The sequence below is a fragment of the Phodopus roborovskii genome, unplaced genomic scaffold (assembly GCF_943737965.1).
Source record: "Phodopus roborovskii unplaced genomic scaffold, PHOROB, whole genome shotgun sequence".
Lineage (NCBI taxonomy): Eukaryota > Metazoa > Chordata > Mammalia > Rodentia > Cricetidae > Phodopus > Phodopus roborovskii.
The window spans coordinates 49,415,286-49,427,469 of NW_026126511.1; the positions used below are offsets into that span (position 1 = coordinate 49,415,286).

Consider the following 12,184-nt stretch of genomic DNA (forward strand, 5'->3'; position numbering starts at 1 on the left):
GAGGCAGTAAGAGAATTCGGAAGTTGACAACCTCTGTTCTTGAATGAGCACCAGGTGGGGTGACATCATGAGCAGGGTCTGAACCCAACTTCCCCATGTCAGTCTGGTTTGTCCCTCATCCCCTGAAAACTTCTCTAGAGACCCGAGGGACCCAATACAAAGTGCCCATAAGTTCAGCACACACTTCACTCCCTGGGGGCAGCCATGGAGTCATGATCTTCTGAGACAGCTTTCATTCAGCTTCTGGGAGACAGTATTGCCCATTGCAGAGGTTCCCCAGGGCTATGTCCTGGCTGCATGGACCTGGAGATGCATTAGAAATAGGTTGATGGGGACATCTACTGAGTGATGCTCTGGATGTAGACCACAGTCAACAGCACACAAAGGGTCCTGACTTTCTAGGGCATTCTGGACTTGCTAAGAGGCCCATGGACTTTTGCATATGGGCTCCATACCCTAGTGGTGTGCCAGCCCACTTGGGTGAGCCCTTGGCGGTATTTTTGACTGTCCATCCTGGGTCAGCCCTGGGACTCCGCTTCATTTCCTCCTGGCCTGCATCCACTGCCCAGTCCCTCACTCACCTCCAATATACTACTTGTCAGTAGAGCAGCTGTCTCAGACAACTGGTGACTCGGGTGCCCTGTGGCTACAAGCTGCAATTCACATCAGTGAGAACACAAGGCATCTATCAGGGCAGGATCAGGACAAGTCCTATGTGTGGCCCCTTGACAAGTGTGTAGAGTCACCAAGCAGGCAGATGTGGCCAGCCTCAGTGATAGAAACACCTGTGAGGACAAGTCTGGCTTTGTGGCATCCAGGAGGCCTCTCTGGTTCAGGTGCTGTGTTTTAAGAATGTCCTATTCTTGGAAAGGACTCACCTGGACATCTGGTGGCTGGGAAGACCTGAGGTGCCTGGAACCTTCTAGAATCAGCCCTGTTTATTCTTGCTTGGGGAGGAGCCCAAACTGAGTCAGGATAGGACCCATGAAAAGTTCCAAACTAACTGCCTGGTGGGGCCTTTTCATGTAGCCTGTACATATGCAAAAACTCATGTCTGAGTACATAGGCCAAGTGGACATGGTACATGTTGATGGGGGCGACAGTCCTGATCCTTCAGGGCTAGACTTATCCTGAGAAGGAGAAGGGTCAAAACCCCAAATCTTAAGAGGCTGAAGACCCCAATCTTAAGGGGATGAGGTGTTGAAGGCCCTGGTTTTATGAGGCTGAAGGACTCCAGTCTTATGAAGCTGAAGACCCGAAGGGCTGAAGACCCCAGTCTTATGAGGCTTATTATTTTAAGGTATGTGGCTTTTGTTTTATGCTGCATTTGTTTAACTGGGTGAAGCAGTGATTCTTTGTCTAAAATACCTGATGGTTTAATAAAGAGCCGAATGGCCAGTAGTGAGGTAGGTAGGTGGGGCTGGCAGGCAAAGAGAATAAACAGGAGAGGAAAAGCAAGAGAACACGGAGAGGAGAACGTCAGGGGCCAGCCACGCAGCCACGCGGCCACGCAGCCACACAGCAGTCCACAGAGCAAGAGTAAGTTTTACAGAAGAGATCAGGAAAAGCCCAGAGGGAAAAGGTTAATTTAAGATAAGAAAAGTTGGCAAGAAACAGGCCAAGCTAAGGCCGGGCACTCATAACAAAGCACAAGACTCTATGTGTGCTTCGTCTGGGAGCTGGGTGGTGGGCTTCCCCCAACGAGAAAAAAAACTTACTATAGTTTCAAGCAGACTGACCCAAGAAGTCTTCCCTGGAAGTCAGAGACCAAAACAAACAAAAAGCAACCAACCAACCACAAAACCCACAACAAAACTAAACAGTGAAACAGAATGGCAGCAGTAAAAGCCCTCTGGGGTCAACAGTCAAGGCTTGGGACCTCACCTCCTGGGTGGGAAATGCTAAGGCTGACAGTGAACACATTGGGCTGCTAGACCCAAAGAGCATGAGAAACAGGAAAATAAAACTGCTACCCAACTCTTCAGGCTGACCTCCCTATGTTAGGGTTAGGAGTCCACCTGGAATCAAGAGGAAAGTATAGCAGACCCAAGGCCAGGGCACAAGGTCAGCACCCACAGTAGAGGGATGGAAGAACATTCTCTTTTCCATGTGCCTCAGTTTACCCTTATCATAAATCACTGCTTTTGCCATCAAGACATGACCTCTCTGCCTGCTTAAAACCTTGGTCTGCTCATGCTGGTTACTACAGGTTTCACCTGCAGGATGTAGGCCTTAGTAAGGGACATCAGGAGAGGTCCCTAGCCTCTGGGAGTGTGAGCCTGACATCAACCAGCCCTGGTCACAATGTAATGTAATGAGCAGGGAACATACCAGTCCCAGAGAGAACCACAATGGAATTCCAGTACATGGTTCACCGTGGGCCATGTCTTCATCATGTCACTTGTCCCCCAGGCCAGTTATCCCAAGCAGGAAGGACAATGTAAGTGACTCTGGTTGGGACAGTCTAGAACCCTAGGAAGAACTGTAAGAAGGCAAGCCTGATGAAACTCCCCTGGGCACACTAGCACTCACTCAAGGGACTTTCAGGTCACTCCTCATGTCCCAAACTCAGTCACAGTAGGGGAGTTTGGTCACGGGGCTGCTGTGAGAGGACAAACAGAGCCAGCACAGGCCAAATTTCAGCATTCCCATTTCCTACCTCCCTTTCTATCTGGGCAGTGTCTGCCACTGTCTTTAGGACCCCGTTCTAGGAATATCGTGTTTCTTGTTCTGGTCCTCACATGTTTGGTCTTATAAAAGGGGGCTAAGGTAGTGGGGAGAAGGTTTATTTTCTTTCCAAAGTCTCCACATGTTAAGGAAGCCAGCTGTCCACTTCATCCTCCCTGGGGTCACCCACTACCCTGCTGGCAGCTGGGAGGAATCCATCAATCACAACTCAGATCAATCCCGGATCCTCTCACACTAATGAGACAGAAATCTGCATCCCTTCTTCCTTCCCAGACATAGAAATAAAAGATTCATGGGCAGGAGGGGGGCAGCCTGCGGAGACGACTCGAGGGAGGCCCAGCACAGGAGCCTCCTCCCAGTAGGCGCCATCCTTCCCGCCCCCACCCCCTCCCTCTCACCCTCCTTCTCTTCCTCTTCCTTTCCCTCTCCTCCTTGCCCCCAGAAACAGATGAGCCTGATTGACTGGGCAGGGCTAGAATTTATCAATGGCTTGTTCTGTCTGGAAACTACTTTCATTGATCAAATCTGTTTCTAGCCTTCTGGTCCTGGGAATTCCCACAGGAACCGAGCTCCACTTACACAGCCCTATGGATAAAAATAAAAACATCCCCCAGTCCACAAAATTTCATTTTCCCCTTTGATTCCTTCCAGTAAATACCACCCCACCCCCACTGGGGAAGAGGAAGCAAGGCAGTCCACTAGGTGGACAGAGCCCCCCCCCCGTGTGTGTGTGTGTGTGTGTGTGTGTGTGTGTGTGTGTGTGTGTCCGTGTGTGTGTATGTCCTGGTGCACATGGAAGTCAGAACATGACACTGGGGCAGAGAGTCAGTTCTCCTCTTCCACTACTATGTGAGTCCTGTGGCTGGAGCTCAGGCAGGTCCTCAGGCTTCATGTCCAGTTTCTTTACACACTGAACTCTCTCCCTGCCCTGGAGAGAGCTATTCTCTTGGTCTCTCAGCTTACTAGGATTCAGTGACCTCAACAGTGCATGCATACTGGGTTTTCCACCACACATGGATGTGTGTGTGCATGGGCGAGGTCAGATGATGCCCAGGAAATGCTGAACCTCGGAACATAGAGCCACAACATGTGCAGGCTGGCTGTATGCTTTTTCTTCTGTAATTCATGGTGGGAATGTTATGTGGGGAGTCGAGGGATCCAACTCTAAAGGCAGGGCTGGTGTTAGGAGGGTAGCACCTGGTAGCAGGAAGTCAGCATGTGAGAGACGATGTACCCACCTCCTCTGGATGTGGCCTCTCCCAAAGGGCCCAGGCAAGTCACACCAGGAAGTGAATGTTGAGTAGGGTCAGAGGGGGAGACAAACAGCTCAGAGTGACTCAGTCTTAAATTCTCCGATTATGACAACTAGAAGTCATGAGACCCAACAGTGAAGCTCAGCTGACAGCCTCTATTCCCCTGAACAAGAAGTTGATTCATGGACCAATGTTCAGGTTGTACGCTGCGTCAGGCTGGGTACTGCCCATTAGTGCTAACATTATGGATATATACCAACCTCATCTAGAGCGTGAGGGTAAGCACAGAGATTCCAGGCTTCCAGGGCAAGTCCTTCAACTGCAGGAGGGGTCTCTTGCCCCATGAACCTGTCTGGAACACTCCTTAGTACACAGGGAGTCATGCTTTAGAATGGGCCTGTCATTACCCGCATCCACTGCCTGTCCTTTAGGAAACCTAATATCTGCACACAATGAAGGGAACAGCCTGGTACCACTGCCTTACCTTACAAGTGGATGAGAAGATGTACCCCACCTGGGCAGAGGACACAGGGTGATACAGCATGCTGTCACTGGTGGGTGAAAGACAGAGTGGGGACAGCGAGAGCTTCTGTCCACTAGAGTCCTGAGAGTCCCAGGTGTAGGTACCTAGGACAGAACTAACACCATGTCCAATACATGCAAAGGCCCTGGGACACCTGGTAGAAGCCTCAACTCAGGCCAAGCTGTCTCCTCACTGTAGATGGTGAGGGCCCAGGGGCAGGCAGGGAGCCTCAGGAAGGCAGATGGCAGTAGCCAGAGGTTTTTCTTGGGTGCACTAAGGGCACCACTACTCCTAACAATTGATAAAGCAGTAAGACAATCTATCCAAGGGGATGATAGACAGGCATACAGGGCACTGCAGTGGGAGGGAAGAGAGCCCGGAACACTTCCTGATAAAACCAGGACAAGTGGGGATTCAGAGTCAAGGATCCAAATGGAGCTAGCAAGTAAAAAATGGCCAGAGATGGCAAGGGAGCTCCTGTGGACTGGGTCCAGGACTCTTCCTGTAGGTAGGCCAAGGTAGGAAGCCATAAGGGTAGAGGTGATGAATCTGGCTGAGTATCAAGGGTGGGGAGCTGTTAATGAAATCCCAAGTCCTAGAATCTTTCTAGAACTGCACCAATGAAGCCAAGCCCTAAAGGCTTTGGAGAGGGTAGCTAGTAGATGTAAGGCTCCGCTCTTGTGAGTGTGAATGTAGATAACTTCTCCACCTGACATTCCTACTTCATGTGACACATGATGATCCCACCAGGCACTAAACAGCTTCCGCTACTCCCAAAGGGCATCTGCATATATGAAGACTCTTGAATTCACCAAAGTAAACACAAGGGCTCCTGGAGAGACAGCACTACCTTACAGACATGGGGCAGCATTGTAGCACTGGTTGTCTATGGTCAAGGGAGTGACCAAAGCCTGGAGGGACAAGATGGCCTCTGTCCAGCACCAGCCCTGGGGTTACAGGTCACACAACCTCCTGTTAACACAGCATTTCTTTCGTATGTTTCTCCATGCAGTGTTCCAGCCAACAGGAATGCAACAACCTGGCCTGAAATCCCCACTACTTGCAGTCTGTTGTACTCCACTCCTTCATATTCTTATCAGTTTACCCTGCTGGATGCCCTCACAAGGGGACTCAACCCAATTCTAGGAGGCATCTTGTAGTAGGCGTCTAACTTGTGGAGGCCAAGCAAGCTCAGGCCAATTCCCATTCCCAGAGCATGGCTGTGTGCTTTTTATTCACACATTTGCTGGGAAGCTCTTGTCTATATTGCTGCAGTCATATTTCTCACAGGTTACCCATTCCTCATCTCTTCTCCATGCTCCATGTGGCTCAACTATTGAGTCCCATGACTGCTCAAAAATGCCAGGTGCTCACAAGCTCTTCTAGAGTCACTGGGAACACATGCGATTCAGTCATGTGGATCACGATGGGAGTAGGTACATGCTTCTCTACACACATCTTGTCCCTTGGTTTAAAGACACTCAGCTGCTTTAAGGTGATGCCCATTGGGGAAAGACTTCCTGGCTCAGCTCCTGGAGAAGGTAGGTTGGCCTGAAACCCTGAGCTTGAGAGTCTGAGTAACACACACACAGAGAGAGAGACAGACAGACAGACAGACAGACAGACAGAGACAGAGACAGAGACAGAGAAGTGTGAACTGATATGACAATACCCTTTGCAACCAAAACTCCTTGAACCCATTTCCTCTTTTCCTTTACCCATTTCCCATGCCTGCCAGTGGCCCAGGCATATGAATCCTCACTGCCCTTCATTAGTTTCAAATTAGGAGACTATGAAAGAGGGTGGGTTCTCTGTGCCCCTCACCAGACCCCATTCATTTACCCATGGCTCACTTTCTCCCTGCCTAGGACAGCTCTGGCTCACAACCAGGGTCTGAGGTTTTGTCTCCCCATCTGCTCTTTGTGATCTCCTTTGCCACTTCTGGCTACCATCTGGCTCCACTCCCTTCACTCCTGAGATCAGCAGTCACCTTAGCATCCTGAAGCATCACTCTCCTGGATGCTCAAAAGCCCCGTCACGGCCCGAGAGTCAGTCATGCTGTGCGTGGGAAGCCGCTCCTGCTTTCTCTCCATGCTAAACCCAAAGCAGTGATACCCAAGTGCTCTGCGTGAACCCCACATCCTATTCTGTCATTAGCACCTCTCTCTGTCCCCTCACTATCACCTAAGTAGTATGTGGGAGAGATTTCTGCTCTTTTGTTTGCTGGCTGAGACATTAGCAGAGCCCGGCACATAGTATGAGCTCAAAAACCACATGTTCAATAAACGAGGAAATGAATGAATGAGAGGTGTCCATAGCCCAGGCATGCCAGTGTTTGCTTCTCATTACATGCACCATTCCAACACATCTGCATGGCCGCTATGGTAGGTGCAGAGCAGCTGCTCAGCACAGCCAGGAACCCAGTGAACAGCCATTTCCTTTACCCTCCTCCTTCCACCTAGTGGGCTCCACCCCAGTCTTCAACATCCACTGTATTACCCTCTCCTCTGAAAACAAAAATGGATTCACACACACACTCAGAAGAGCACCCATTCAGCCCCTAACAATGCCTCCCCCATCTGGGGTGCTTTCAGCAGAGGATGCACTGGGATACATTACAAGCAACCCTTCAGTTACTGCTCACATCCTCCTGTCATTACAACCGTCCTTCCGAGACAGGAACTTGCACGTAGCAAATAGGAAATGGATTCAAAGGCCAGAACTCTTACACAGCCAATCATTCAGGGAAATGCTGCCCCAGCCTGATAAGTTCCATGCTCAGGTCTGTCCATCTGGCCAGCTTACCTAACTTCCTATATACACAGTAAGACACTGCGCCAGGCTAACACAAGCCTGGCATATCTACATTGTTTCATCTACTGACAGAGGCAGCAACTACTTCCCAGGCATGGACACCCTGACACAGCACTACACAGCTTAACTCATCGCAGGAAAGGGCAATGTTCATCCCAGTCCTGAGAAGGGAAAGCCCACTGGAATCAAAAAGGGGGGATTAGGAAGGGAGGATGGGAGAGAAATGGAAGAAAGGGGGGAAGAAAATAAGGAGGAGGAAGGACAGAATGAAAGGACAGAAAGAGCTGGCCAGCAGGGAGGAAGAAAGAAACAGGAGGCACGCCCTAGGAGAAAGAAGGGAGGCATCTCCCTTTTTAGGCCCTCTCACCTTCTCCCCTGGGCCCCAACTGGGCGCCTCTGCTTCACCGCATAGCCTGGAGCCTGCCTGTCTATTCTGCTCCCAGGGAGGCCCCACCCAGTGGGCAGCTGCAGAGCCATCTGCTGCGAGGGTGGTGGCAGCACCAGCTCCAGGGTTTGTTTACAAACTGAGCTCTGCATGCTAGGGAAACATCATACCTCTTCCAGGCGTTGTGCAGTGCCGGGTGGGAGGAGGGTGAGGACCATGGTGTGCAGACCAAGAACTAAGACCACAGGATAGAGTGGAGCCCTTGTCACCTGGTCACTGTCCTTTCCACACCCTGCACCAGCAAAGGTATATGCATCCACAGTGGGTCCATCTGGGACTCCAGCCAAAGTAACAGTGTCTCTATAAGGGCTTGTGAGGATGAAACTATGGGACACTAATGGATACACTCTAAGTCACTCAGATCCAATTTCTTCTACAACCCAGGTCATTCACTTTTTTTGACAGGTGCAAGATACAGGTGACAAGGTCCAGATTAAAATTTACCTATGAAGCAAAAATTCCATTTACTAATAGAATAAAATCATTTTAGGGGCTTGGAGATGGCTCAGTGGGGTAAAGTACTTTCCATGCAAGCATGAGGACCTGATTTCAAACCCCAGCACCTACATAAAAACCAGTGTGGTGAGCCTGTGCAAGACAGGCAAACGTAGGAAGAACCCTGGAGCTCACTGGCAACCAGTCTAGACTAATCTATGAGCTCTAGTGAGAGACCCTGTCTCAAAAAAAATAAGGCAGAAAGCAAGAGAAAGCCTTCTGTGAATTCCTAGTGCAGCCGCCATTACACACACACACACACACACACACACACACACTGATGCACACACACACACACACACTGATGCACACACAACACAATACTGCACCTTGAGGACAAAGCACAAGTGTAAGCAAAGAGACAGCTAAAATTTAAAATAATAATAATAATAGTTCATGTTCCACAGGGATATGCTAATCCTGATAGCAACTATGATAACAGCTTTGAGTAGTAAATAATATATTATCATTATTTTACAAATGATCCAGAAGAGAGGAACAATGTGTCCCAGGTCACAATGGGACTGGGAGCCAGGTCTAAAGTCTGTGGTCTTGCTGTGGTGTCTGCACAGGAGATGGGTGAGAAATGACTTGCCTCCTGGCTCAGCCTCCACACAGGAATAGGGACAGTGGCAATTCTCAGCTGGAGTAACAACTTTGAGCTGTTTTGAATTTTCCAAATTAGTAAAAATGGGAACAGACTCCACTTGATGGTGGTGCATGCCTTTAATCCAAGCACTCAAGAGGCAGAGGCAGAGTTGGATCTCTGATTTCGAGACCAGCCAAATCTACAGAGGGAGTTTCAGGACAGCCAGACCTACACAGAGAAACCCTGTCTCAAACAAAAACAAAGGAGTAGAAGTCACCACCTAGCCATCCTTGCTGACAGCAGTGCAGACCCATGGAGGCTGACCCCCCCCCCCAAGTTTGGGTGAGTCTCAGTACAAGTCGGTTTGTTGAGTCAACACTGGAAATCTGTGCCTCCATTGAGGACTGATACTCCTCTGTCAGGACGAGAAAGAACATAGATGCACAAGACTGGGATGGCTCTGTCCAACCTGGACTTTGGCAACACAGTGGTGCTGTCCAAGGTACTGAATTTCCAGTTGGAAAGGTGGTTCTGAAGCCATCTCGCAAACCTCTGTCCTGAGCACAGAAGAATTTTAATGGGGCCCCTGACCAGGGGCTGAAGCTGTACCCCAAGAACTCTGTCAAAGGTACTGAGTATATAGTTGGGGGGCTGTCCAGGGAGTTGAGCTTTCGCAGACAAGGTTCTGTGTAAAGTGCCACAGAAGCCCCAGCTGTTCTATTCAAGGTTCCAAGACACACAGAGGAGGATTGAGAATGAGAAATCCATCTCCATCATTCTGGAGCAGGGGCTGAGGGTCAGAAAAGACCATTAAGCCTACTTGATCCAAACATGGAGAACGACGGAGGCCGGGTGTACAGGAGAGAAGGGTAGGCAGCTGCCAGCAGCTACAGTGCTAGTTCTGCAACCGAGGCCCTTCAAGGGCCTGTGTGTATGCAGGTCAGACCAGGACATCACAGCAGGAGCTGCTGCTGCTCTTATCTCACAGCCTGCTGGGTCCCTTAGCCATGCTCCTCCTCTAAAGAGCAAGCAAGCAAGCAAACATCATATGGGGTGAAGCCAGGACAGCAGTGGGCTAATACATCCAGGGAAAAATGATCTGGAAACACCAAATCCCATAGATCCCAGAGGCCAAGGAAACTAGGCCTGCTGAAAGAAACTAGACATGACAGCAGAAAGCAAGTCAGGTCTAGTTTGGAAGTTCAACATGGCAGAGGAAAAATCTGTAAGCACTGGGTCTTTCTGACACAGGCTAGCATTGCCCAGACACTAGGAGAAACAGGCCTCAGACAGTGAGGCAGACTAACACACTCTAATGGTTTACATAGCCAAAGCTGAGAGCCACTGGCTTCTCAAGAAAACCAGGGCAGATGTGACCTGGGACCTATGAACGAAGTGTGTACAAATGGGCCCTTATTTCCTCCTCGGTTTATGAACTTATTTACATGTGCCTTCATTCACCCCAACCCTTGAAGGACTTTACACAGGAAATATGAGGACCCTAAACTTCAAGCTCCACAGGCTGGTGGGGCACTTACTTCAAAACAGTTATGCCAGGACTCAAGAAAAAAAGGAGATGGACTTTTCATGTTTGGTACAGTTAAATCATTTTGCAAATCTTTTAAAAGAGTAGAGACTCCAGCAGTGAACATAACCCCCCGAGGTGATGTTGTTATATCTTGAACTTCATTTATTTTATGGAGCAAACTTTGTAAACTACCATTATTGACCTTTATGTATCTATCTACATATCTATGTTATATATATGTATGTATGCATCTATCTATCTATTAATCTATCTATCTATCTATCTATCTATCTGACTATCTATCAAAACTGCCCCCTTTCCTTGAAGACCCAGCCAAGCATACTTCTCAGCCTCCTTAACAATCATGGCATTTGTGTTAATGAATTAAAGCTGGACAGCAACCCCTACCACTAGGCTTGCCCCTAAAATTCTCCAATGATCAAGAGTGTTCTCCTCCCCTCCTCCTCTTTCTCTCCCTCCCTTCCTCCCTCTTTCCTCCCTCCCTCCCTCCCTCGTTCCCTCCTTCCTTCCTTCCTCCCTTCTTCCCTCCCACTCCCTTTCTGAAACAGGGAGTTCACCCCATCACCCAGGCTGGCTTCAATCTCCAATCAACTCTAGATTCTCCCACCTCTGCTGGAATGACAGCCATGAGCCACCATCCTCTTTTCCATTGCACTAGTTAGACATAAGTTCAACAACCCTGGAAAATGGAGCATGGAGCAACCTAAGTTCTAGAATTTCTACAGGCAGAACATCAGTGGCACTCCTGTGTCTGTGTGTATGTGTGTGTGTGTGTGTGTGATACATTTTAATCTGCTACAACACAAAGATACTGTTGTTTACATACCCAAATAGACAGCATTAGCCTTACACAAGCACACACTATGAGACTAGCATGTGGTAAGCCAGGCTGGGTAGGGCATGTGCACATAAAATCAATTTGAATACATGGGAGGGGGCTGGTATTGGAGACAACTACTGAGGTAGTTGTAAGAGCTCCTGCTCCACAGAGATCTGTAAAAATGTTGGTACCCTCCCTTTATTTTTCTATATTCCTATCCTCTTCTGGAATTTGGACCTGGCTCCAGACTTTGGAATCAGTGTCTCTATTCCTTTAGTAGCTATTCTTATGGACATTCTTTGAACATAAGGTCCCAGAAGGTCCCAGAATTTTGTTCAATTAGAAACTGAGTGAACCCATTGCTTTCTCTTCAAACTTTGTCCAAATTTTCCCTAGTCTTCTGAGTTTGCTGCTGGGCGTGCTATACGCTTACCCAATGCCTCACACCTCTATTTCCTGCAATCTTCTCAGGTTCTTTATAGCACTGTCCATCAACCCATCCCTCTGGATGCAATTTTGGTTCTCCCTCTTTCACGCACCACTTCCCTGCATGGCCTTTTCAAGTCCCCCAGCTCCTCTATGCTCTGCCCTGCTTCCTACTTCTTTTCCAATAAACAGTTTCCCTCATCTTCCATGCATCTCCTCCTTCCCCAGAGCACCAACCACAGCTCCATTTACTCTCCGAGGCATGCCCCCTCCATCAATCATTCAGCTAGGAGAGAGGAGAGGAAGCCCATTCTGCCCATCTCCTCCTTAGATAAGTCAAGTCACACAGGTGGTAAACAGAGACAGTATTTGTCTGCTGCCATTCACAGAAGAGTATGAAACCCTGGCAAGGTGGCCCATATCCTGACCATGGATGTCCTACTCTCTCATGCTACGGGGCAAAGTCTGCTCACAATAAATTTTGAGCAGGAAAGCATAGTGGTTAGGTTGCAGACCAGAAAGATGCCTCAGTGAACAAAGGTGCCTGGTGACCTCATTTTAATCCCCAGACTTACATGGTAG

At 49.0% G+C, this 12,184-nt stretch overlaps 1 protein-coding gene across 1 annotated transcript in view; it reads right to left on the reverse strand.

Annotated features, from left to right (window-relative positions):
- Xkr6 (XK related 6) overlaps positions 1–12,184 on the reverse strand; it is a 206,827-nt gene that overhangs the window by 92,245 nt on the left and 102,398 nt on the right. The window lies entirely within an intron of this gene.